A 25,216-nucleotide genomic window follows, 5' to 3' on the forward strand; every position below is an offset into this window, starting at 1 on the left:
TCTTTCTCAGACACAGTCATAAAGGTGACTTTTAATATAAGTCATAGCATTATCTGCCAAATTCCACTTTAGTAATACAGCTGTTTGAAGACGTATCTAGGTAATAGTCTTTTAGTAGATGGAAAATTGCATAATTGTAAGATTTAAAAAATCTATCGACTTCAAATACAGGCTCTTCTTAAAGCTCAGGATACATACTGTGGGACTCTACATGGAACTTAGGAGATAACATGCTATGGCAGTTTCCTTAAGGAAGGAAAAAGTAACTGACAATGCTTTATAAAAAGATGTGACATTTATATGATGTCTATCATTGTGGAACAGAATAGATCTTTGTTGGACGGGTTAGATATTTTTAAACACAAAATTCTGGTGCCCTTCCTTTGCTTTGTAGGAATAGCTAGTAGCTCTGTAATATTTACTTATGTCTACAGTATTTCCGCTGCCATACGACGTGTACTTTTTCTTGGGAAAATATTTATGTGAGTACTTAAAAAACTTCTTTATTGATATGGAAAATTACCAAGATTTTATTCAGAATTAAACACATTAACATTTCTACTCCATTTATTCTAAGAGATTCTTGCCCACAGTAGTAGATATAATGGTCATCTGAATTAAGTTCACCCATTCCCATTCATTATAGTTCACTGATTCTTAAGAGGTCGATGTTCATTCCTGCCATCTCCTGCTTGACCATGTCCAATTTACCTTAATTCTTGGACCTACCATTCCAAGTTCCTATGCAGTATTGTTCTTTACAGCATCAGGTTTTACTTTCACCACAAGGCATATCTGTAACTGAGCATCGTTTCTGCTTTGGCCCCACAGCTTCTTTCTGGAGCTATTAGCAATTGTCCTCTGCCCTTCCCCAGTAGCATATCAGACACCTTCTGACCTGGGGGTTGCTCATCTTCTGGTGTCATATCTGTTCACCTTTTCATACTGTTCGTGGGGTTCTCATGGCAAGAAAACTGAAGAAAACTGAAGCGGTGGCTCAGCTTTATATGCTGAGTGTGCTGTATATGCATCTGCAAATATTTAACCCTTTATCTGCAGGTCATTTTCTGATACTCCATTTGGATAATCCAAGTAAAGCTTGATTGGCTTCAACCAGGCATGCTGATATATATACACACACATATACAATAAAGCTTTGATCTCCTAGGAACTTATAGTTTGGAGAGAAAATGAGATACAGAAATAATTACAAAAGTGAATGATGTGACAAGTAGTATATAAATGTACATACCACAAATAACATAGAAATACCTGTCTGGTATAAAAATATAAAGCAACAATAACAGATATGTGTGTGTGTGTGTGTGTGTATGTGCCCGTGCACAGTCATGTCTGACTCTTTGCAATCCCATGTACTATAGCCTGTCAGGCTTCTCTGCCCTTGAAATTTTCCAGGCAAGAATACTGGAGTGGGTTGCCATTTCCTCCTCCATGGGATCTTCCCAACCCAAGGATTGAACTCATGTCTCCTGCATTGCAGGTGGATTGTTTACCATTGAGCCATAGGGGAAGCCCAAAGTATATGATGGTTTAACATTTGAAACAATCACATCTTTGTCCACCTAGTCTTCTTTTGGTAAGACTATGAAGCACAGCACAATATCCATTTTACTCTCTGTACTTTGTCTCTAACTCCTTTCTCTTTGAACAGAGTCACTTCAAAACATTTTATCTTTTTAAAAATTTTATTCATATCTGTTTCAGTTTCACTTCTCTAAATTTTCTTTGACAATAGCACTCCAATTGTTTGATAGACTTCCTTAAGTACTGTTGTTGTTGTTGTTTAGTTGTTCAGTCATGTCTGACTCATTGAGATCCTATGGACTACAGCATGTCAGGCATCCCTGTCCTTCACTATCTCCCAGAGTTTGCTCAAACTCATGTCAGTTGAGTTGGTGATGCCATCCAACCATAGTCTCCTTCATCTTCTGCCTTCAATCTTTCCCAGCATCAGGGTTTTTCCTAAAGTATCAGCTGTATGTATCAGGTGACCAAAATGTTGGAACTTCAGCTTCAGCAGCAGTCCTACCAATGAATATTCAGGACTGATATCCTTTAGGATGGACTTCTTGTATCTCCTTGTAGTCCAAGGGACTCTCAAGAGTCTTCTCCAACACCACAGTTCAAATGCATCACTTCTTCAGCACTTAGCCTTCTTTATGGTCCAACTTGCACATCCATACATGACTAATGGAAAAAACATAGCTTTGACTATACAGATCTTTGTTGGCAATATAATGTCTCTGTTTTTTAATATGCTGTCTGAGTTTGTCAAAGTTTTTCTTCCAAGTAGCAAGTGTCTTTTTATTTCATGGCTGTAATCACCATCTGCAGTGATTTTGGAGCCCCCCAAAATAAAGTCTGTCACTGTTTCCATTGTTTCCCCATCTATTTGCCATGAAGTGATGGATCCGGATACCATGATCATAGTTTTTTGAATGTTGAGTTTTAGGCCAACTTTTTCACTCTCCTCTTTCACTTTCATCAACAGGCTCTTTAGTTCTTCTTCGCTTTCTGCCATAAGGGTGGTGTCATCTGCATATCTGAGATTATTGATTTTTCTCCATGCACTCTTGATTCTAGCTTGTGCTTCATCCAGCCCAGCATTTCGCATGATGTACTCTGCATATAAGTTTAATAAGCAGGGTGACAGTATACAGCCTTGATGTACTCCTTTCCCAATTTTGAACCACTATGTTGTTCCATGTCCGGTTCTAACTGTTGTTTCTTGACCTGCATACAGGTTTCTCAGGAAGCAGGTAAGGTGGTCTGGTATTCCTATCTCTTTAACAATTTACCAGAGTTTGTTGTGCTGCAAATGGTATAATCAGTCTTCTTTCAGTATTGACCATCTGGTGATGTCCACATATAAAGTCATCTCTTGTGTTGTTGGAAGAGTGTCTTTGCTATGACCAGTGTGTTCTTTTGGCATAATTCTGTTAGCCTTTGCACTGCTTCATGTTGTACTTCAAGGCCAAGCTTGCCTGTTACTCCAGGTATCTCTTGACTTCCTACTTTTGCATTCCAGTCCCCTGTGATGGAAAGGGCTTTTTTTTTTTTTAGTGTTAGTTCTAGAAGATCTTGTAGGTCTTCATATTCAGCTGAATGTTCAAATTCAGCTCTTCATCGCTAGTGGTTGTGGTATGGTCCTTACCCGTCAAAAACATAATGAAAGAAAAAATACAGTGAAAGCAATGTGCTGCTGCTAAGTCGCTTCAGTCGTGTCCGACTCTGTGCGACCCCATAGACGGCAGCTCACCAGGCTCCGCCGTCCCTGGGATTCTCCAGGCAAGAACACTGGAGTGGGTTGCCATTTCCTTCTCCAGTGCATGAAAGGGAAAAGTGAAAGTGAAGTCGCTCAGTCGTGTCCGACTCTTAGCGACCCCATGGACTGTAGCCTACCAGGCTCCTCCATCCATGGGATTTTCTGGGCAAGAGTACTGGAGTGGGGTGCCATTGCCTTCTCCGGAAAGCAATGTAGACTGCAGTAAAATATTTTATGTATTTACAGTTGTACTTGGAAGGAGAGATCAGGTTGTTTTCCTAGTCAATGATTTTGAATTATTTCTAGGCGTTTCATAGTTCAATATTTACTCTGAAGTTTTCTAATATTTTTGTGGTACTGGCTTAATCACCTTTAACTATTATGATATAGAAGCAAAACATCCACCATTTCTCCCCTTCTTTGTTCTAGGTTAGGAAAAAGACACCTTTGAACTTGAAAACTTGCCTCTAGGCATCCTATGTATTAACCCTCTTACTTAGTACCTTTCTTTTTCTCAGGAGGAGGTAGAAGCAACTAAAAAAATCAAGAGGAATCTGAAAATTCATCAAAGTTATTTGGAACATCTTTTTTTTTTTTTTTATCTCTGTAAAGCCTCAGTTCCACATTAATAGCTTCTGGTCTTTGATATCTAAACTATTTCATAAAGGAAAATATTGTACAGCATCAGATTTGTAAGCTCAACTTAAAACTGTTTTTCTGTTTTCACGTTTGGTTATAAAGTATGGTTTTCATCATATAGCAAAAACAACTTTGTTTCTGTTAAAACACATTTTTTATCCCAGCTAGGTGGACATACTGCCACATGCTGTTTACAAAGGACAACAAAGACCTGTAGGAAACTTAGCCAGTCTTCTCCATTACAAGAGCAAAGGGAAATGAAATATCAGGCCACATGAAAACGTATTCCTGACCTCTGTTTTCATACTTTGTTCCTTTAAAGCTCAAGCTCCAGGTCACTGTGACAGTGTATGATTTCAGTTTATTTTACATGAAGAACCAGGGGACAGAGAAAAAATATTCAGTAGTTTTTTTATGCTTTTTATTACTTTTGTGGGCTCCTATATATAATACATACTACATAATATAATTTCTGCTATGTTATGTTGCTTGTTTGTTGTTTTATTTGTTATTAGTTACTCACCCATGTCCGACTCTTTGTGACCCCACAGATTTTAGCCTGACAGTCTCCTCTGTCCGTGGGGATTCCCTAGGCAAGAATACTAGAGTGGGTTGCCATGTCCTCCTCCAGGGGATCTTACCAACCCAGAAATCAAACCCAGGTCTCCGCACTGCAGGCAAATTCTTTATCGTCTGAACCACCATCATGTTATAGTAAATATTATACTACATACTATGTCATGTATTGTATTAAATATATGTTTCAGTTATATATTTTGTGTTAGTGTAACTACTGATACTCTTTGATTAAATATAAAAATAGAGAAGACAGAGTATGAAAAAAATTAAATCCACTAACTGATCCTGAATTAGCAGCCACCTGATAATGCTTTTCTTTTATATCCTTTGCCTCTTTCTCTTAATCATGCTTTTTTTAGACTCCCTTAATATACTCTCAATTCCCAGGGTATCACTTATAGTAAGTGATTTAAAATAAAATGTGGGATATGTGAGACCACCTTATTCATACTGTTGTATAATTTATATTGAATCATTTCAATTCCAGTGAAATATGAGAATAGAAAATTGAAATGAAGATTTAAAGAAGGACCGATTGCACAGTGTAAAGAAAGCGTTGTTGGTAGAGGACAGTGGTGTGATATGAACAGCCAGATGTCAATCATGAAATAAGTAGGGCCTCTGCTGGTTCCCTTACACTAACTCAAAGTCTTACATTTACATTAAGGAAGCACAGAGGTTTCTGTAATGTAAATATTGGATGAGCTGGATGATACTTTGTCTGTTCTCTATGAACCACAGAGCTCATATCATATGTTATTAAAGTCTCCATACTCTGGAAAACTAATTTTGATAGTAGAGATAATTTGAAGAAGGGTCAGGATCGCTCTTTTAATTATATTTAAATACAGAGAAGTCTTTTGCTTACTAGTATGAAAAATAGATGAAAATGATGAGGAAAGTAAAGTGGGTGTTGACTTTGAATAAGTCAAGTGCAATTATTGAAAATATGTCTGTTTATATAGTTCAACTACAATTACCAATTACTCGGAAAAGCCCAACAGACTAGGTAGAGGAGCAGAAAATTCTTATCCTTTAATATTCTTGAAGAATTGGGGCAAAAAAGAACCAGACCCTATTTGGAAGATACAGAAGACATTAGAGGCAGTGCTGGGACAGAGTTCAGATTTTTCAACATCCCTAGCAAATATAAATCAGTTAGTGAGGTCTTAGACCTTTTTCTGTTGGTTTGAATTCCAAAGATAGGGGTTGTGAAAGTTATAGCTGTTTGTTAAATAAAAAGAATTTTCAGATGAAATTTAAAATGAAGGGAAAAATTAAGTTACATAATGATTTTCAGAATCAGAGCTTTGCAACAAGCTCTGGTAGCTCTAAATCTAAGAAGTAGAGACAGTGGGCTAAGAGCTGCTGCTGAACTTTCTGCAGGCTACAAATACTTTATAACATGTTTATGGCAGGGAATGGGAAATGGATTCGTCAGGGTGGAATGGTAGCTGGATACACATAGAAGAGGAATAGAAATGTTTACTTTTGCTTCCCTTTTGGGCAGACCTAAGTAACAGTAACTCAAATGATTAGGACCAGAACAGTTTAGGTTTGCCTTTTCTGTGAGACTTACTTCACAAGCTCAGCTTTCTTTAATTTGGTTAGAAACTTAGATTAAAAAATAAAAAGTAAATGTAAGTGTTGTAAGAAAATGTAGTAGGTTCTAGGGTATGAAACAAAAACTTTCACATTTCAGGTTTCACCTTTTGCTTTTACTCTCAGATAACATTGTAACTATAGTATATAACTCTAAATTGTGTGATTGAAATTTTCTAAGAGAGTTAGAACTTAAATGTGCTCACCAAAAATAAATTTTTAAAAATATCATGGGAGATCTTGTGAGAGTTACTGTGAAAAATAAAATTTACTATAGGAAGAATGACCTGGAAAGCCCAGTACAGAGCAATGCCATATTTAGAAGCCCAGTGGTAGGAGGGCATGTGAGATAACTGTTACCCCTGGACAGTTATTGTCTTCAGGGGCAACTGTGAACTTTGCTGGAGCTAAAAGCTAAAGGAACTATGAAAAGAGATTGAGGATGCAGGAGATTTTGCTTATAATTTAAGGCAGACTAGGATTCAAAATAGTAGGTTTTCAGATGTTCCAGAAGTGAGAGAGATGGGATCTATAAAAGGCAGGATGTACATAGTTACAGAGAGAAGACAATTCAAGAGGTAAGAGATAAAATGGTAAGTAAAGTGTGGTAATATATAAGACAAGACTTAGCATGCAGTAGGCACTCAATAGGAGCTTCACAGGTGGCACTGGTGATAAAGAACCTGCCAACCAATGCAGGAGACATAAGAGGCATGGGTTTGATCCCTGCGTCAGGAAGATCCCCTGGAAGAAGGCAGGGCAACCCACTCCAGTATTCTTGCCTGGAAAATTCTACGGACAGAGGAGCCTGGCAGGCTACAGTCCATGGGGTCGCAAAGAATGGGACATGACTAAGGAACTCAGCACACACATACACCCTAAGCAACTGAGCACACACACACACAACACACACACACACTCAGTAAGTGTCATTTTAACTTTATTATATGGATAAGAATAAGAAGTGGTTTTCCACTGGAATTTTTTATTCTTATGACAAATGCATGAAAGTGAAGTCGCTCAGTCATGTCCGACTCTTTGCGACCCCATGGACTGTAACCTACCAGGCTTCTCCATCCATGGGATATTCCAAACAAGAATACTGGAGTGGGTTGCCATTTCCTTCTCCAGGAGATCTTCCCAACCCAGGGATTGAACCTGGGTCTCCTGCATTGTAAGCAGACGCTTTACCGTCTGAGCCACCAGGGAAGTCTATGAGAAACGCATAATACATATTAAAATGATTTAAAAGACTAGACAAAAATTAATTATTGAGATACTTTTCCAAAATTTTTGAATGGTGTAACAGTTGATTCAGTCAATGCCCTGTTTCTAGGCATAGTTTGAAATACCTTACAGCAAACATACAAAACATGTGACATATGCAAAAGTGTTCAGAAATCTTCATGTGAAGTGCTCATCCAAAATATGAGTATATTTTGAGTTTGTATATGAGTTTTGATTTGTCAAAACTAAGAATGATTCTATTTAAACTCTAGTTTATATACCTAATATGAATGGGGAAGGGTTTATAAAAAACAGAGACTTACCTACTACTTGTGTGCTTAAATGAATGAAAATCTATCAAGAATGTTTAGTTTCTCCTTAAGAAAACAATTGTAATTTCTTATTACTTCAGACGAGAGCCCTAAAATGTGGGTGGAGCAAACACACATGACATAAAACAACAAAATAAGTTCTCCCAAATGTCATGTTTCTTAACCACAAATTACTGTAATTGTTTAAACCACATCATAATTTGAGAATCTCTCTTTCTGTACAGGCTCAGTGCCAAATTTTCATGGCAAGCTTGGTCACAGGGCTGAAGACTCAGTTCTAATAAACCGCCGCGCATCTGACTTTTGAAAAGTCAGGATTTATTCCCACCAGGTTTCACCAGCAGATTGATTTTTAAGTTTTTCATGCAGGATAGATTTTGAAAAAAGGTATTCATTTATTTTTCATACTTATGATATGTTGATGTTTAAGTGGTTAATTGTAAGATCTGTATAAAACACTATGGTCTTCATATTTAAAATGTTTTCTAAAAGTTTATTAAATTAACATAGTTCAAGACATTTATTTCTTATACTTATTTTCTTGACATTTATTTCTCTGTATGTTTACCTATTACTGACAATGCCATACTTACTGATATGTAAACTATTATGTGTTTATAGTAACTAGTGTTAATGGTGACTTTAGTACATTTATAGAAAGAAGCTTTAGTACATTTTTAGTACATTTAGTATATTTGTAGTAAGAAAAAACACAAGACAACACAAGAGAAGACTCTACACATGGGCATCACCAGATGGTCAATATCAAAATCAGATTGATTATATTCTTGGCAGCCAAAGATGGAGAAGCTCTATATAGTCAGCAAAAACAAGCCTGGGAGCTGACTGTGACTCGTATCATGAACTGCTTACTGCAAAATTCAGACTTAAATGGAAGAAAGTAGGGAAAACCACTAGACCATTCACATATGACTGAATTAAATCAAATCTCTTACGATTATACAATAGAAGTGACAAATAGATTTAAAGGATTAGATCTGGTAGCCAGAGTGCCTGAAAAACTATGGACGGAGGTTCGTAACAATGTACAGGAGGCAGTGATCAAGGCCATCCCCAAGAAAAAGAAATGCAAAAGGCAAAAGGGTGGTCTGAAGAGGCCTTACAAATAGCTGTGAAAAGAAGAGACACTAAAGGCAAAGGAGAAATGGAAAGATATATCCATTTGAATGCAGAGTTCCTAAGAATAGCAAGGAGAGATAAGAAAGCCTTCCTAGTGATCAATGCAGAGAAACAGAGGAAAACAATAAAATGGGAAAGACTATATATCTCTTCAAGAAAATCAGAGATACTAAGGGAACATTTCATGCAAAGATGGGCACAATAAAGGACTGACATGGTATGGACCTAACAGAAGCAGAAAATATTAAGAAGAGGTGGCAAGAATACACAGAAGAACTATACCAAAAAGACCTTCATGACCCAGATAACCACGATGGTGTGATCACTCATCTAGAGCCAGACATCCTGGAATGTGAAGTCAAGTGGGCCTTAGAAAGCATCACTATGAACAAAGCTAGTGGAGGTGATGGAATTCCAGTTGAGCTATTTCAAATCCTGAAAGATGATGCTGTTAAAGTGCTGCAATCAATAAGCCAGCAAACCTGGAAAACTCAGCAGTGTCCACAGGACTGGAAAAGGTCAATTTTCATTCCAGTCCTAAAGAAAGGCAATGCCAAAGAATGTTCAAACTACCACACAATTGCACTCATCTCATATGCTAGCAAAGTAATGCTCAAAATTCTCCAAGCCAGGCTTCAACAATACATGAACTGTGAACTTCCAGATTTACAAAATGGATTTAGAAAAAGCAGGGGAACCTGAGATCAAATTGCCAACATATGTTGGGTCATCGAAAAAACAGAGAATTCCAGAAATACATCTACTTCTGCTTTATTGACTATGCCAAAGCCTTTGACTGTGTGAATCACAACAAACTGTGGAAAATTCTTCAAGAGACAGGAATACCAGACCACCTTACCTGCCTCCTGAGAAATCTGTATGCAGGTCAAGAAGCAACAGTTACAGACTAATTCCAAATCGGGAAAAGAGTACTTCAAGGCTATATATTTCACCCTGTTTATTTAACTTATATGCAGAGTACATCATGTGAAATGCCAGGCTGGATGAAGCACAAGCTGGAATCAAGATTGCTGGGAGAAGTATCAATAACCTTAGCTACACAGATGACACCACCCTTATGGCAGAAAGTGAAGAAGAACTAAAGAGCCTCTTGATGAAAGTGAAAGAGGAAAGTGAAAATCTTAGCTTAAAATTCAACATTCAAAAAACTAAGATCATGGCATCCAGTCTCATCACTTCATGGCAAATAGATGGGGAAACAATGGAAACGGTGACAGAATTTATTTGCTTGGGCTCCCAAATCACTGCAGATGGTGACTGCAGCCATAAAATTAAAAGACACTTGCTCCTTGGAAGAAAAGCTTTGACAAACCCAGACAGCATATTAAAAAGCAGAGACATTAGTTTGCTGGCAAAGGTCCGTCCAGTCAAAGCTATGATTTTTCCAGTAGTCATGAATAGATGTGAGAGCTGGACTGTATAAATAAATCTGAGTGCTGAAGAATTGATGCTTTTGATCTGTGGTGTTAGAGAAGACTCTTGAGAGTCCGTTGAACTGCAAGGATATCCAACTAGTACATCCTAGAGAAAATCAGTCCTGAATATTCATTGGAAGGATTGATGCTGAAGCTGAAAATCCAATATTTTGGCTACCTGATGTGAAGAACTGACTCATTTGAAAAGACCTTGATGGTGGGAAAGACTGAAAGCAGTAGGGGAAGGGGATGACAGAGGATGAGATGGTGGGATGGCATTACCCACTCAATGAACATGAATTTGAGTAAGCTCTGGGAGTGCTGGGAAGCCTGACCTGCATCAGTGTATGGAGTCGCAAAGAGTCAGACACAACTCAGCGACTGAACTGAACTGAGTAAGAAGCTTTAAGTGTCATGATATAATGAATACTTTTGAAAAAAATGATTTTGCATTTTTCCCTGTTGATTTTTAGCATCATTTTTGATAAAAATGCCATCGTGAGCTGGAAATAATTTATGCTTTATAGAGGAAAAAGTGCAAATGCTGCCCTAGACAATGTATTACTTAATTTTGACTGTCTTCGAATTAAAAAAAAAAAAATTGGAAGGTATAAAGCTAGGTGACACTTTGTTCAACCTAGTACGGGTTTTGCTTCAGAAACCAAAAGGAGCAGTGGAGAGGGAATGTGAGGCTGAGTTTCTTCTTGGGAAAGAAGGCTGACAGAGCCGGAACCTTTTCAAGAGTAAAGATCCAGAAATCCCTCAAGGATAAGGGTAGTCGTAGTTTGGGGAACAAAATTATCGATGAACATAATGGGGTCTGAATCTCAGCTTTCTTCTTGGTTATATTTCAGTGGTACAGTTTACTTTTAAGTGTAAAATGGAGATGATATTATTTATTTACCATGAATTTCTTGAGAGTTTTAACTGAAGAAATGAAGTTAAAATACATCTTAGTAAATTGCCCAGAACTTTGGTGACATACTAATTAGTAAATAAAACACTAAAAGCAATGTTTGAGTCTCTTGGCAGTATCTTTGTATACTAAGCACCCAGCCAAAGACAATCAACACCATCCGGAATTTTGTATATTGGATGCCAAGTGTAGAGGACCATCTTCTTCTTCTCTTCATGCACACTCTTCCCAATAGAGATTATATTCAGTCCCGTGGTCTTAAATACTCTTAACTTCAGCCCAGACTTATCTTTCCAACTCTAGATCCATCTATCTGGCTGTATGGTTGATATCTCTGCTAGAATGTCTCATCCTTCTCAAATGGAATATGTCCCAAACTGAATTTCCCATTTTCCCCTGAAAACCCGCAGCATCTGCAAACTTCTTGATATCAGATGAGAGCAGTTTCACCTTTCCAGTCACTCAAATCATGCTTTACTCCTTTCTTTATCTTACTTCCCACATCCAGTTAGTCAGAGAATGCTGTTTTCTCTACTTTCAATTATATACAGCATCCAGTGGTTTCACACCACTTCCACTACCACCCTGGACCAAACCAACATCATCTTTCTGGTTGACTGCAGTAGTAGCCTCTTAACTCTTGCTTCCTGTCTTATCCATCCTGAACATTGTACTGTGTCATTTCTCTGAATAAAAGGGAAAGTTTTTACAATAGCCTTCAAAGCCCTTTGCGCCCATCATCCATTTGACCACAACCCCTAATACACTTACTTTTACTAACTCTGTCCCAGCTGTTCCCCCTCTTCTTATAAGGCCACTAATTCCATCATGAGGGCCTCATCCTCATGATCTCATCTACTTAGTTACCTTCCACAGGCCCCAGCTCCTAATACCTTCACATTGGAAGTTGGGGCATAAGCATATGAATTTTGAGGGCACAAAAAATACTTAGTCCATAACAAAGGCTGCCATTTCAGTATCAATTTTGTACATTTTTATGCTGAAAAATATGTCAGTGTGTAATATGTTCATGATATTAAAAAATTGAAAGAAAGAAGGAAAGAAAGGGAAGCAACACAAAATGTGAGGTTCTATAACACACTGCACATACTTTCCTCAGCCTCTTTCATCTGTAACATTTAGGTTAGTCATTCATACTATTCAAATTGTAGTTTCTTAGAAGAAAGTGCTTCCCTAAAATTGTAATATCATACTACAAAAATTGTAATAAAATTAATATACCCTACATCTCTAGAAGCTCACAAAGACAAAGGTTATCTAGCTACTGAGATGTTTTTGTTGTTTCAAGGAAGGAAAAATTATAATGGGTCCAATTTTAGCCTTATAAAAGTTTATTCCTAAGTGTATTAAAAAAGATAAACCTTACAATTGCTGGCAGTTCCTTAAGTTTGAAATTCTAATAAAGTGAACATTTTGAATTTGTTTAGCTCAAGTTGAAACTATTTTCAGATTTGCCTATAGTAGGATGATCAGCTAAGTCTAAGGTGAATGACATTAGTCAAGACATCTGTAAGATATTCAAGACCGAATCAAGTGGAAAAGGTCTAACACCATCACCATCATGAAACAAGTAGTGAATAAGGTCTTGTTAATAATAGTCTGGGTTACCTGAGACTGCATGGAATACACTTGAAATGTTCTCCACAATTCTGAACCCTTGAGAATGGTTAATTAAGTCTATAGTGACTGTTATCCAGGAACAAGAAACATGGTGCCTTGAGGCCTGCTCTCACCAGAATAATGGTGAGAAACTTAGCTGTGTTACCGGACACACCCATGCTGACCTTCCAGATTCTTTACTTACTGGCTGGTTATAAATAGAACTGCCATATGACCCAGCAATCCCACTGCTGGGCATACACACCGAGGAAACCAGAATTGAAAGAGATGCGTGTACCCCAATGTTCATCGCAGCACTGTTTACAATAGCCAGGACATGGAAGCAACCCAGATGTCCATCAGCAGACGAATGGATAAGGAAGCTGTGGTACATATACACAATGGAATATTACTCAGCCATTAAAAAATTACATTTGAATCGGTTCTATTGAGATGGATGAAACTGGAGCCCATTATACAGAGTGAAGTAAGCCAGAAAGAAAAACACCAATACAGTATACTAATGTATATATATGGAATTTGAAAAATGGCAACGATAACCCTATATGCGAGACAGAATAAGAGACACAGATGCATAGAACAATCTTATGGACTCTGAGGGAGAAAGTGAGGGTAGGACCTTCTGGAAGAATAGCATTGAAACATGTATATTATCATATGTGAAACAGAACACCATTCCATGTTCGATGCACGAGACAAATGCTCAGGGCTGGGGCAATGGGATGACCCAGAGGGATGGGATGGGGAGGGAGGTGGGAGGGGGGTCCAGGAGGGGGAACACATGTAAACCCATGGCTGATTCATGTCAATGTATGGCAAAAACTACTACAATATTGTAAAGTAATTAGCCCTCAACTAAAATAAATAAATTTATTTAAAAAAAAAAAAAAAGCCAAAACCTAACCAAAACCAGAGATTCAAAAAAAAAAAAAAGAACTTAGGCACCTTGTACCTATAAAATGGAATTATTAATAGCACTGACTTCATAGTATCATTGTCCTAATTAAATTATCTGGATCTGTGTAGAGTTCCACTCACTGACTGGCACTAGTGGGTATGCTGAATATGTCAGTTTATTTTATTAGTATGGCTACTGTAATTATTGTTTCTATGTCATATAATTATAAAAGGGAGTGTTTTGTGAGATGGTGGAAAGATGGTAATCATAAAGTGACAGTGGAGAAGAATATGCTTTAAAACATAATTTGGATTAAGATTATAATCTAAAAGTCTAAATTTCCATATTACAAAATAAAGAACTTGCTCTGTAATCATCTTGAGATCAGCCATTTAGTTATTGTCTTTCTGGCTTACTTTTCTTCATGCTCTGGATTCTGAAAAAAAAGCCAAGACCTATTCTGGTTTTGAAATTGAGATCACTGGATAGCTAAGACATAAAAATAAACTGTGGCAGTGATTGAGAAATTCTGTAGCACAGATCACATTAAGAAGAAAAAATAAGTGCGCTGCTGCTGCTGCTGCTGCTAAGTCGCTTCAGTCGTGTCCGACTCTGTGCGACCCCATAGACGGCAGCCCACCAGGCTCCGCCGTCCCTGGGATTCTCCAGGCAAGAATATTGGAGTGGGTTGCCATTTCCTTCTCCAGTGCATGAAAGGGAAAAGTGAAAGTGAAGTCGCTCAGTCGTGTCCGACTCTTAGCGACCCCATGGACTGTAGCCTACCAGGCTCCTCCGTCCATGGGATTTTCCAGGCAAGAGTACTGGAGTGGGGTGCCATTGCCTTCTCCGATATGTGCGCTAAACATAGATAAATGAAAATAGTGTAATATATAATGCTATGAAATGTTTTTCAGATGTTGCCTGCTTGAAGTTTCTAGAACTAAGGTATATTATTAAAGGACGATCTTTACCAAGTTATTTTGGGAATGCATTATTTTCCATTTTGTGAATAAAGAGTTGTGCCCCTAATATTGACATCGGAAATTGTTTAATTTGAGACTCAGTAGGACACTTGAACACTGAAAATCAGGGGTAAATAGATAGCTGCTTTTGCCAAATTAACTGCACTAACCAGTTGCTTTTGCTAATTCACAGACTTTCAGTTTAAAAAGACAGCATTTCTTAGATATGGCTTGAACATTTGAAAAATGCTTGATTCAGTTGAATTCTCAGTGTATAATTTGGAAAACATTTTGAACAGCTGCATGTCTTATGTATCCTTATACTTCCTTCATTGTATTCATGTTCATATAAACTAGCTACAGCCTAGATCCAAGCACACTTCCTCGCAAATAATCAGGGCAAGTTTTAAATATTTCTTTTGTTTTAATACAAATAGTTTTCAAACACTTACTGCAGTTAATCTCTATATCTATGCTTTCTAAAAAACCACATTAATAATGTTTTAGTTAAACTCAAATTGTGAACAATTTGGGGAGTAGTTCTCTGACAGGGCTAAGAAGTAAGTTTTCCTTTGTTGTAGTTGTTGCTTGACTTTTAAGGAGAAAATTATCGCTAATTCATTTATACTACATATGTGGTTTATTCTTTATTTCAAAAGAGTACATACTTAATCTGTACTTTTTCATCATATCAAAGGAAATATAATTTTGTTACACAGGTGGTATTATCTTCTGAGTTAGTTGACTGAAATGTAATGCCCAGTGATACAAGGCGAAGAGTTCATAACAGAAAGCACTATTTTTATCTTAGCTGTCAAGGTAAAGACCCTGGGCCAGACCTTGCGTATACTTTCAAAATAAATGCTGTATTGCAGTCTGTTCATTTTAACAACATAAATACTGCTTTTTAACTTAAAGACGTATTAACTTCTTCAATACTCTTTTTAATCCCTGATTAAAATTTAATATCTGATTAAAATTTTAAATTAATTTTATCTAATTTTAATGAAGTGGGAAATATATAACCAAATATCAAGTATTTTACACATTTAAACTCTCATACATATCCTACCACACTGTTACTGAAGCATACTATTTGGGAGAACAAAATACTCAACATCTTATCCATTGAAATTATAGAGATACAAAAAGGCCCAGTGAATTAGTAATCAAAATACAACTTTAAAATTATCTATATCAATTTGTTATTGGAGAGGAATCCAGTTAATCAAAAATTAAAGGGAAATTTTAATCTTTGCCTTGAAAGATACCATGGATTCTGTTATTTTCAATAAATGTCCATTTTTATATATACAGGTTATAAAAGTCTTTGAAGAGTTGCTGAGATTCTGTAGCTTTTATTTTTGTGGAGAGTCAGTTAGTTAAATACAAAATGGTCATTTTGCTATTTACAACTCTACACAGTTTAGGGGTCATGTGTATGTCCATTTCAAACCCCCAAGGGACTTCATGGGTTTGTTACTATATCTCAAGCATGTCCATGTTGCCAAAATGGAGAGATATATTATCATATCACTGCATAATGTCTTTTCATGAATAATCCCTCTTGGTATTTAAACTTGTGAAACTGAAATTAATTTAGCATAACTGTTTAATCTTAGAAAACCATATCCTGGTTAAGGGATAATTTTAATTAAGTAATAATTTAATCAGCATAATTTACTTGAGGATTAAAAATATTCCATCCCAGTTTATTTAGTGTATAGACTTGATCTATACGTACTTCTTCAGTATATTTCAAATTTTAAATATTTTAATGTTGCTAGCTATTAGTTATGAAGTATATAAGTTCTAAAATTAGAAATAAAATAGGATGTGATATTGGTACATAATACATTTTTTACTAAATTTGAAGATACTCTGCTCTATTGTGACCTCTAGAGGAAGTGCCTTACCCTAGACTATGAGAGGAAGTTAAGTTCAGTATTAGTATTGATCACTGACCCTACATGATATGGTACTTCTATAAATGAATAAATTAAGAAACATAAAAATCTGAAAGTAATAAAATCCTAAACAATTTCTAAAGTCACACATCTATATTTTATTTATAATGTATAACATAAAATATATTTTTATAAATATATAAAATATATACAATTTTATATAATTATATTATAATTTATAATAATATGTGTGGATACATCTTACTGAGAGACAAGTTTTTTGTTTACACACACATACAGACATACTCATAGGATGTGTATACACATACATAGTGCTATAAAAAATGTTCAGACTACTAGACAATCATACTCATCTTCATACTAGTAAGGTTATGCTCAAAATCCTTCAAGCTAGACCTCAGCAGTACATGAACTGAGAACTTCCAGCTGTTCAAGCTAGATTTAAAAAAGGCAGAGGAACTAGAGATCAACTTGTCAGCATTTACTGGATCATAGAAAAATCAAGGAAATTTCAGAAAAACATCATTTGTTGTTTCACTGACTACATAGAGCCTTTGGCTGTGTGGATCATAACAAACTGTGGAAACCACTTAAAGAGATGGAAATACCAGATCATCTTGCCTATCTCTTGAGAAACTTATATGTGGGTCAAGAAACAACAGTTAGAACCTTATATGAAACAACTGACTGGTTCAAAATTGAGAAAGGAGTATGATAAGGCTGTTTATTTAACTTATATGCTGAGCACATCATCCGAAATGCCAAGCTGGAAGAGTTACTAACTGGAATCAAAATTGCTGGGAGAAATATCAACAACCTCAGATATGTACATGATACCACTTTAATGGCAGAAAATGAAGAGGAGGAACTAAAGAGCCTCTTGTTGACGGTGAAAGAGGAGAGTGAAAAAGCTGCCTTAACTTCGTATTAAAAAAAACTAAGATCATGGTATCTGATCCCATCACTTCATGCAAAATATAAGGGGAAAATGGGGAAGCAGTGACAGATTTCCTCTTCTTGGGCTCTAAAATCATTGAGGACAGTGACTGCAGCCATGAAATTAGAAGACGATTGCTTCTTGGCAGGAAAGCTATGACAAACCTAGATAGCATATTAAAAAACAAAGACATCACTTTGCCTGGAAATGTCAGTATAGTCAAGGCTGTGGTCTTTCCAGTAATCGTGTATGGATGTGAGAGCTGGACCGTAAAGAAGGTTGAGTGTTGAAGAATTGATGCTTTCAAACTGTGGTGCTGGAGAAGCCTCTTGAAAGTCCCTTGGACTGCAAGGAAATCAAATCAATCAGACCTAAAGGAAATCAGCCCTGAATATTCATTGGAAGAACTGATGCTGAAGCTGAAACTCCAGTACTTTGGCCACTTGATGTGAAGTACCAAGTCACTGGAAAAGATCCTAATGCTGGGAAGTACTGAAGGCAATAAGTGAGAGGGGCAATAGATGATGAGATGGTTGGATGGCATCACTGATTCAATGGACATGAACTCAGGCAAACTCTGGGAGAGGTTAAGAGGCAGGGAGGCCTGGTATGCTGCAGTCCATGGAGTTGCAAAGAGTCAGAGATGACGTGGCAACTGAACAACAACACACAGAGGATGCTATTTTTGAATGTCTTTACAAAATGTGTGCTAGGTTATGCTAGCGGTAAAGAACCCACCTGCCAATGCACGAAACTTAAGTGATGCAGGTTGGAACCCTAGGTTAGAAAGATCCCCTGGGGAACACAAAACAACCCACTCTAGTATTCTTGCCTAGAGAATCCTAAGAACAGAAAAGCCTGAAGGGTTACAGTCCATAGGATCGCAAAGTGTTGGACACGACTGAATGATTTAACACACAAATATGTGCCAGTCAACATATAAGCAATAGCCACGTGACTGAGTTATTTAATGGCACAATGGCAATGATTAGGTTTTACTTATATTTATATGTCCAGTACCGTTTATGACACATAGGCTTGGTTATTACATATATTGAGTGAATATGTAAAGGATATATGGAAATTTTTATTCTTTATTTATGAATATAGATATTTTTTTGAGCTTCTATCTATATCTATCTATCTATCTATATTTGGTGAGTCTAAATTATATACATACATATTATATAATATATATATGATATACATACATATATACTATATAAAGAGAAATTTAAAGTATCAACAGTATTTTTGTTTTTCTCTGGTATTTTTTTCTGTATTCCGATTAGCTCTATTGCTTTCAATCATTTAAAGTTGTTTAGAAACTTAATTCTAAATTAGGATCTTTCTCATGTTTCTCTTTGTAAGCATTTAAGAACTGTTACGTAGCTTAAAATCTTATTTTAATGTATTAGTGTTTTAGCACAATACCTATTGTTTATACTGAATGTTGGAGAAGGAAGTGGCAACCCACTCCAGTGTTCTTGCCTGGAGAATCCCAGGAACGGGAGAGCCTGGTGGGCTGCCATCTATGGGGTCGCACAGAGCCGGACACGACTGAAGCGATTTAGCAGCAGCAGCAGCAGCATACTGAATGTAAATTTCAAATGTAAGAATAAATCTGCTATTATTGTTAAATTTTGGTGTAAACTTTATTGGAAATAGATTGAGTTGTAATTTTCTTCTAGCATGTTGTTTTATGCTGTTTTTCTTAACACATCTTTTAAATTTTGCCTGAACTATCTTGTGGGCACTTTATTTTGAAAAATCTATTTAAATAGCAAATTTGACATAGCTTATATCCTCTGACAATTTACATATCAAAGAACTGTGGTAAAAACCTTGTTCATAGTGCTTTTCTGTCTTTCTTAATAAAGTATAATGGAATAAATCCAATATGTTTTGAAGTTTACTTGTATCTTGAACTCTACAGACAGCAGTTTGTGCATTTTTATTCCCATTGCCTTTTTTATATATATTTAAATAATCTATTTTAATTCTAATGGAGAGAATTCTAATATTATAAATTACTAAAACAATATTTTTTACATTAATTTAAATTATTTTTCTTGGTCCCCATGTTTATTGAGTATTGACTTTGAATTGCAAAATGGATTCACTTAGGAATCCCAAGAATGATGAACCTTTAAGACTGAAATATTTTGGAAACATTAAAAGTAATTTAATTGAGAAGAAATAGTTGAAAAAATCCTGGCTTATCAACTATCCATTTTTGGTAATTTTGAGGATTAAAAGAATTCCTAATCAGACTAGGCAGCACCTTTTCACACTTTTAACAATTGACAGCCTTTATTCATTTGAATTGGAGTAGGAAATGACAACCCACTTCAGTATTCTTGCCTGGAATATCCCATGGACAGAGGAGCCTTGTGGGTTACAGTCCATGGGGTTGCAAAGAGTCAGACATGACTGAGCGCGCACACACACACACCCACACACATTCATTTGAATATTGATGACTTGCATCTTATGCTTAAATCTGAAAACTGTATTTTAATTGATGTCTATAACATCCTTGTTTTTAAACTGATATTTATGAGAGTTAGTGTTGGTAGTTTGTGCAAAACTTCTAAAGTAGTGAGTTTAGTTGTATTTTTTTTTTTTTTTTTACTTGCCAGAACTTAATATTTAGACAATTCTCATTAACAAGCTTTTTTTAAGTTCCTGCCATACAATTTAGACCCTGAGAAAGAAACATACTATTTATACCCATAAATACTGATGAATATGTACTCAGTACAAAGAACTATGCTTCATATGATGAAAACCAAATGAACAATTTTCAGTCTCCAGAATGTTTATACGAGTTGGGAGCAGATGAGAAAATCTACACATAAAATTTTGTCAAAATAGTTTCTATCTTCCATAAAAGAAACACTAAGCAAATGGCTCAGAGGTCTAAAGGATGTGTAAGAAAACATGTAGTCATGAATTTAGCACAAGCATCTTAGGAAACATAGAACTTAAAATGAGCATTGAAGCATGGACAGAATAGGAAGTTTAAAACTAGTTTCCATTCCTCCAGAGGACTGCTAAGATAGTGTCATGAAAATGTTAACATGGGGTGTGTTTCTTTGGTCCTGTTCCTTGTTCAACTTGAATGGACTTGCACAGTATTTTCAAATATTTAGGTAATGTACAGGAGTTCTATGAAACAACATTGTTCCAGAAGTTTCCTTTGTTTTGAATGAATTATATCAAGTTGGAATTTAGAAAAACTTAATTTCTTACCTAAATAATTTTTGTTGAATATTGTCCAGATTGAAAGGTAAACAGTAAATTTTACTTTTTTGGACTATTATGTATTTCCTGTCTCCTAAATGTGTTGTTGCTTCAGAATATAGAGTAGATTCTTTTTTTTTTCTCTTCTCACCACCACACAGATATTCCCTGCCACAGTGCTTGGCAGAAAGAGCACCCTCAAAAAATAAATACACACAGAGACTTCCAGATGTGTTCAGATTAAATACAAGTCTCTCATCAAGGACTACAAGCTTTTTGTACCACCCCTGTCCTCTCAAATTACACTTCTTACCTTTTGACCTGGAATGCTTTTCCTTCAGTATTCAAAGGCAGATAAAGAAGTTTCTCAAGTTCTGGAAATTGAAAGTCAGTTAGTATGGATGGAGAAGGTGAGTGTGGTAGATTACATTTAAAGGATTTCTTAAATATTGTCTGGAAACTTGTAGGCTGTGGTAGCATTTTGTAGTAACATTAATAGGAGTTTCCAAAAAGAGGATATGGTCAAATGCTGTGGAGAAGTATGGCATCCAGAGGGCTACATTCTTAACAAAGGAGGTGGCGGTGTTGTGGAGTGTGTCAACATGTGACTTAGAATGAGGAACTGGAGACGCATGTGTGGAAAAATGATTTAATAAATTATGATCCACATGGAAACCAAACTGTTCAGTATTTAATTGCTATGGGGAGAAATGAAGTCAAGCAAGATTGATTGTATTGTTGCTATGTGTTTTGTTTTTGCTTCACTTTGTTTCTGTTGAAGAGTTCTGGAAATTGTATCAGGCTCCTGTTAATGACAAAGGGAGGAAGGAAGGAGAAAGGGAGAGACCAGGAGAAAGAGAAAGAAGGAGATTGAGAGAGAGAGGGCAGTTGAGAGTACCGTTGATTTTGTAAAAGGGATAGTAGACACTTGGAAGATGACTCTAAGAGAGAGTTCAGATGGGGCTCCAATTCAAATGAAGATATTTTTATTTACTAAGAGCAAAGACATGTGTTAGTTGTGCAGTCATGCCCAACTCTTTGTGACCCCATGGAGTATAGCCTGCCAGGCTCCTCTGTCCACTGGATTCTCCAGGCAAGAATATTGGAGTGGGTAGCCATCCCCTTCTCCAGGGGATCTTCCTAACCCAGGATAGAACCCAGGTCTCCTGCATTGCAGATAGATTTTTTACCATCTGAGCCACCAGGCAAGCTCCCAAGAGCAAAGATACATTTCCCTTTTAATAGGAAGAAAGATCCAAGTGCATATAGATTTGGAGATTTGGTGGTAGAAAAGTGAGAAATTTCCTCTCTGATGACTTCTAGTTTCTCAGCACACATGCATGTACCATGAGAGTCAGAAAGAACTAGAGCTTATAAGGAGTTAGAAGAAAGAGGAACCGCTCCAAAATGCTCACGCTAACCCTGGTTAGCTGATGCTAACTAAGGAAATAATACCAAGATTGAAGGCAGGAGGAGAAGGGGACGACAGAGGGTGAGATGATTGGTTGACATCATCGACTCAATGAACATGAGTTTGGGCAATGTCCAGGAGATAGTGAAGGACAGGAAAGACTGGCATGCTATAGTCCATGGAGTTGCAAAGATTTGGAGATGACTAAGCAATTGAACAAGAAGAAGATTGTGTGGCAACATTGCATGTCCCACTTGGATTTAGAGCCATGATTTGAAGGCAATGGATAATTAACGATTTGTTGATATTTTTTCTTGGAATACATTGAACCATACAGTTTTCCTCTTTATACTTCTATATGGATTTCTTTAGCCACCTCAAATTAAATAATACTTTAAACATAATTATTATCTCCCCAAACACATTTCATATCTAGTGTTCTCTGTCTGAGAAAATGGCACCAGTATTGCCTGTGAAATTTAAGCCAAACACCTTAGAGACATTGTTAGGATTTTTCACTCATACATCTGATCTATTAAATGTATCATGAAATCGTGCTGATTTTACCACATATTCATCTCCTGAATTTACCTACTCTTACCTATCACCACTCTTGTGGTGATAAGAGTAATTGAAACCACTCTTGTCTGTTTCCAGACCAATGCAATAGAAACAAAAGGGCCGAATGCCTCCATCCATCCTCCTTGTCAATCCATTGCCCAAGCTAGAGAGAAATGATCTCTTACACACTTGTTTGATCTTACTATTAACATTTCCCTGCTTACAACATTGTAATGACCTGTTTTTACCCATTAATTAAAAGTTCCAAATATTAGAAACCATAATGTGTTTCTGACCTGGTATCCTCTTCCCTAACATCATCTCTGCCTCTTTGTTGCCACTCTCTCCCTGATCAACTTTTTAGTGTTTTCCATCTCCCTACTTGTTCTCCTCTCCTTTGAAAAGATTTTACCCTCTAAGGCACTGCAGTACTCCTCCTCAAAATGGATAATTTTCCTAATCTTCTACGTATCAGTGGAAACAGCTTCCTGAAGGAAGTGTTCTTTGGCATTCCAGTCTAAATTAGGTGTCCATATTCACTTCCCTGCTGTTTCTCTTTCCTGCATAATCATGTTTATAGTTACACATGCAGTGGCTTTAATACTCATAAAGACAGGGCCACATCTATCTTTTTCACCTTTGTAACCCCGTGGTAAGCAAAATTTCTGGCTCACCACCTGCTGAGAGCATTTTGTTCAACTTCTCTACTGAAGAGAAGGATACGATCTTCTACTTCTTACTTACGTTTATATCATTTCCTATTTCCGAACTTCCCATGAAGGATTGAAAAGCAGTGTTATATATGATACTATATAAAGTTTTTAAATTAAAAGGAATTCATAAAAAAGAAATGGCCTTTGTTTCATGAATGATAAATGAGTTCCAAATATGCAGAATGTGTGGATTGACAGTTCATGTCTTTGAAAGAAAATTATGTGTGAAGAGAGAATGGTTTTACTGAAAAGGATAAAAGAAGAAAAATTGGATAACTTAGCTAAGAATGGTACTGGCTGCTACAGCAATCCTATTATAAGGAAAATAATATTTTAAATCTTCTCCTAATCATTTAACTACAAGAATGTCCCTAATGCTATCAAAAAGCTCTTCTTATCTTTCAAATACCTTCATATTCACTCTGAATTTATAAGAGCATTAGGTTTTACTATCGCTATAATTAGATCTACTGAAAAATACCTTCTCATTTTTGTCAATTCCTGATTATTCATGGTGATGGCAGAAAGCCTTAGCATGGATTACTAAAACCCCAGATCATTTATAACACATGAAAATTAGCCCTAGTTCATTATGTCTATCAAAATTTCCATGGAAATATAAATTTACCTTTAAGCTTTAGCTAATGTTCATTGATGCTTGAATAAATTCTCTTGAGTATATATAGTGGATTTTCAGAATAGGAGAAAAAAAACATAAGTAGTTGATTAGCTTTAAGTTAACTAAGCTCCAAAAAAGTAATCAAACCATCAGTTTTATGGTCTTCACATGGTTCATAGTGAACAATCGGAATATTGGAGTTTGGCTTTATTACCCGTTGAGAAGAAAGAAAGCTAAAAGCTTAGGGAATACAGAATAAGGAAACTTAGCTTGTTAACATTTACTTACCTGACCACTAACTTAGCAAAAATATCAGAGATTTTCTTCATGTGATTCTGAGTAGTTCAGTTACATTTTTCTTGCTATGTCATTCACTCAGGTGTGCGTTACATAACAATATGTGAATACTTTCTGTAGTAAAACACTGTGATAACTATTGTAAATGCAAAATTGAATAAGGCACATTTTTCCCCTTTGTAGAGCATTATAATTTTTGTGGTATAAACATGACTGATACCAGAATAGATGAATTTTGGATCAGTAAGGATCTCAATGAAAATTTATAAAATGGAGTAAAATGTGGGGAAAAAAAAACCCCAGAAGTCTGAATCCTCTTGAAATTAGTATAATATAAATTAATAATAACGTAAATGATATATTAGCTTAATCATGCATTCGCTCCATTATAATAGAATTTTGTGAAGGTTTTAACATTCCCTAATGGATAAGTGGGTAAAGAATCCACCTGTAGTGCAGGAAACATAGGAGATGTGAGTTCAATTCCTGGGTCGGGAAGATCCCCTGGAGGAGGAAATGGCAACGCACTGCAGTGTTTTTGCCTGAAAAATCCTGTGGACAGAGGAGCCTGGCGGACTACAATCCAAAAGGTCCCAAAGAGCTGGATACAACTGAGTGACTAAGCACACAGTTAGTTTACTTATTAATTCAACAACAAAATTTTGAGCAACTATCGTGTACCATGCCGTTCTCTGAGCATAGTGGAAATTTTGGTTTTTTTTTAACGTAAGTTGTTCTAATAATAGCGTAAATGGAAGTTATATTCAAAGCACTTTGTTTTAAATACATATGACTATCTTTTATAATATTTCTTGTAACATAAGAATCATTATAAATATGTTCCAA

General features: G+C 36.3%; 1 protein-coding gene and 1 non-coding gene across 13 annotated transcripts in view; one reads left to right on the forward strand and one right to left on the reverse strand.

The window, feature by feature from the left end:
* Nucleotides 1–25,216, forward strand: part of EPHA5 (EPH receptor A5) — a 394,095-nt gene that overhangs the window by 165,760 nt on the left and 203,119 nt on the right. The window lies entirely within an intron of this gene.
* On the reverse strand, nt 7,244–7,315 carry TRNAC-ACA (transfer RNA cysteine (anticodon ACA)). Its single transcript has one exon. It is a non-coding gene; the product is annotated as a tRNA-Cys (tRNA).

This window comes from Giraffa tippelskirchi, chromosome 1 (genome assembly GCF_054371585.1).
Source record: "Giraffa tippelskirchi isolate mGirTip1 chromosome 1, T2T-mGirTip1v1.2.pri, whole genome shotgun sequence".
In the NCBI taxonomy this organism is placed as follows: Eukaryota; Metazoa; Chordata; class Mammalia; order Artiodactyla; family Giraffidae; genus Giraffa; species Giraffa tippelskirchi.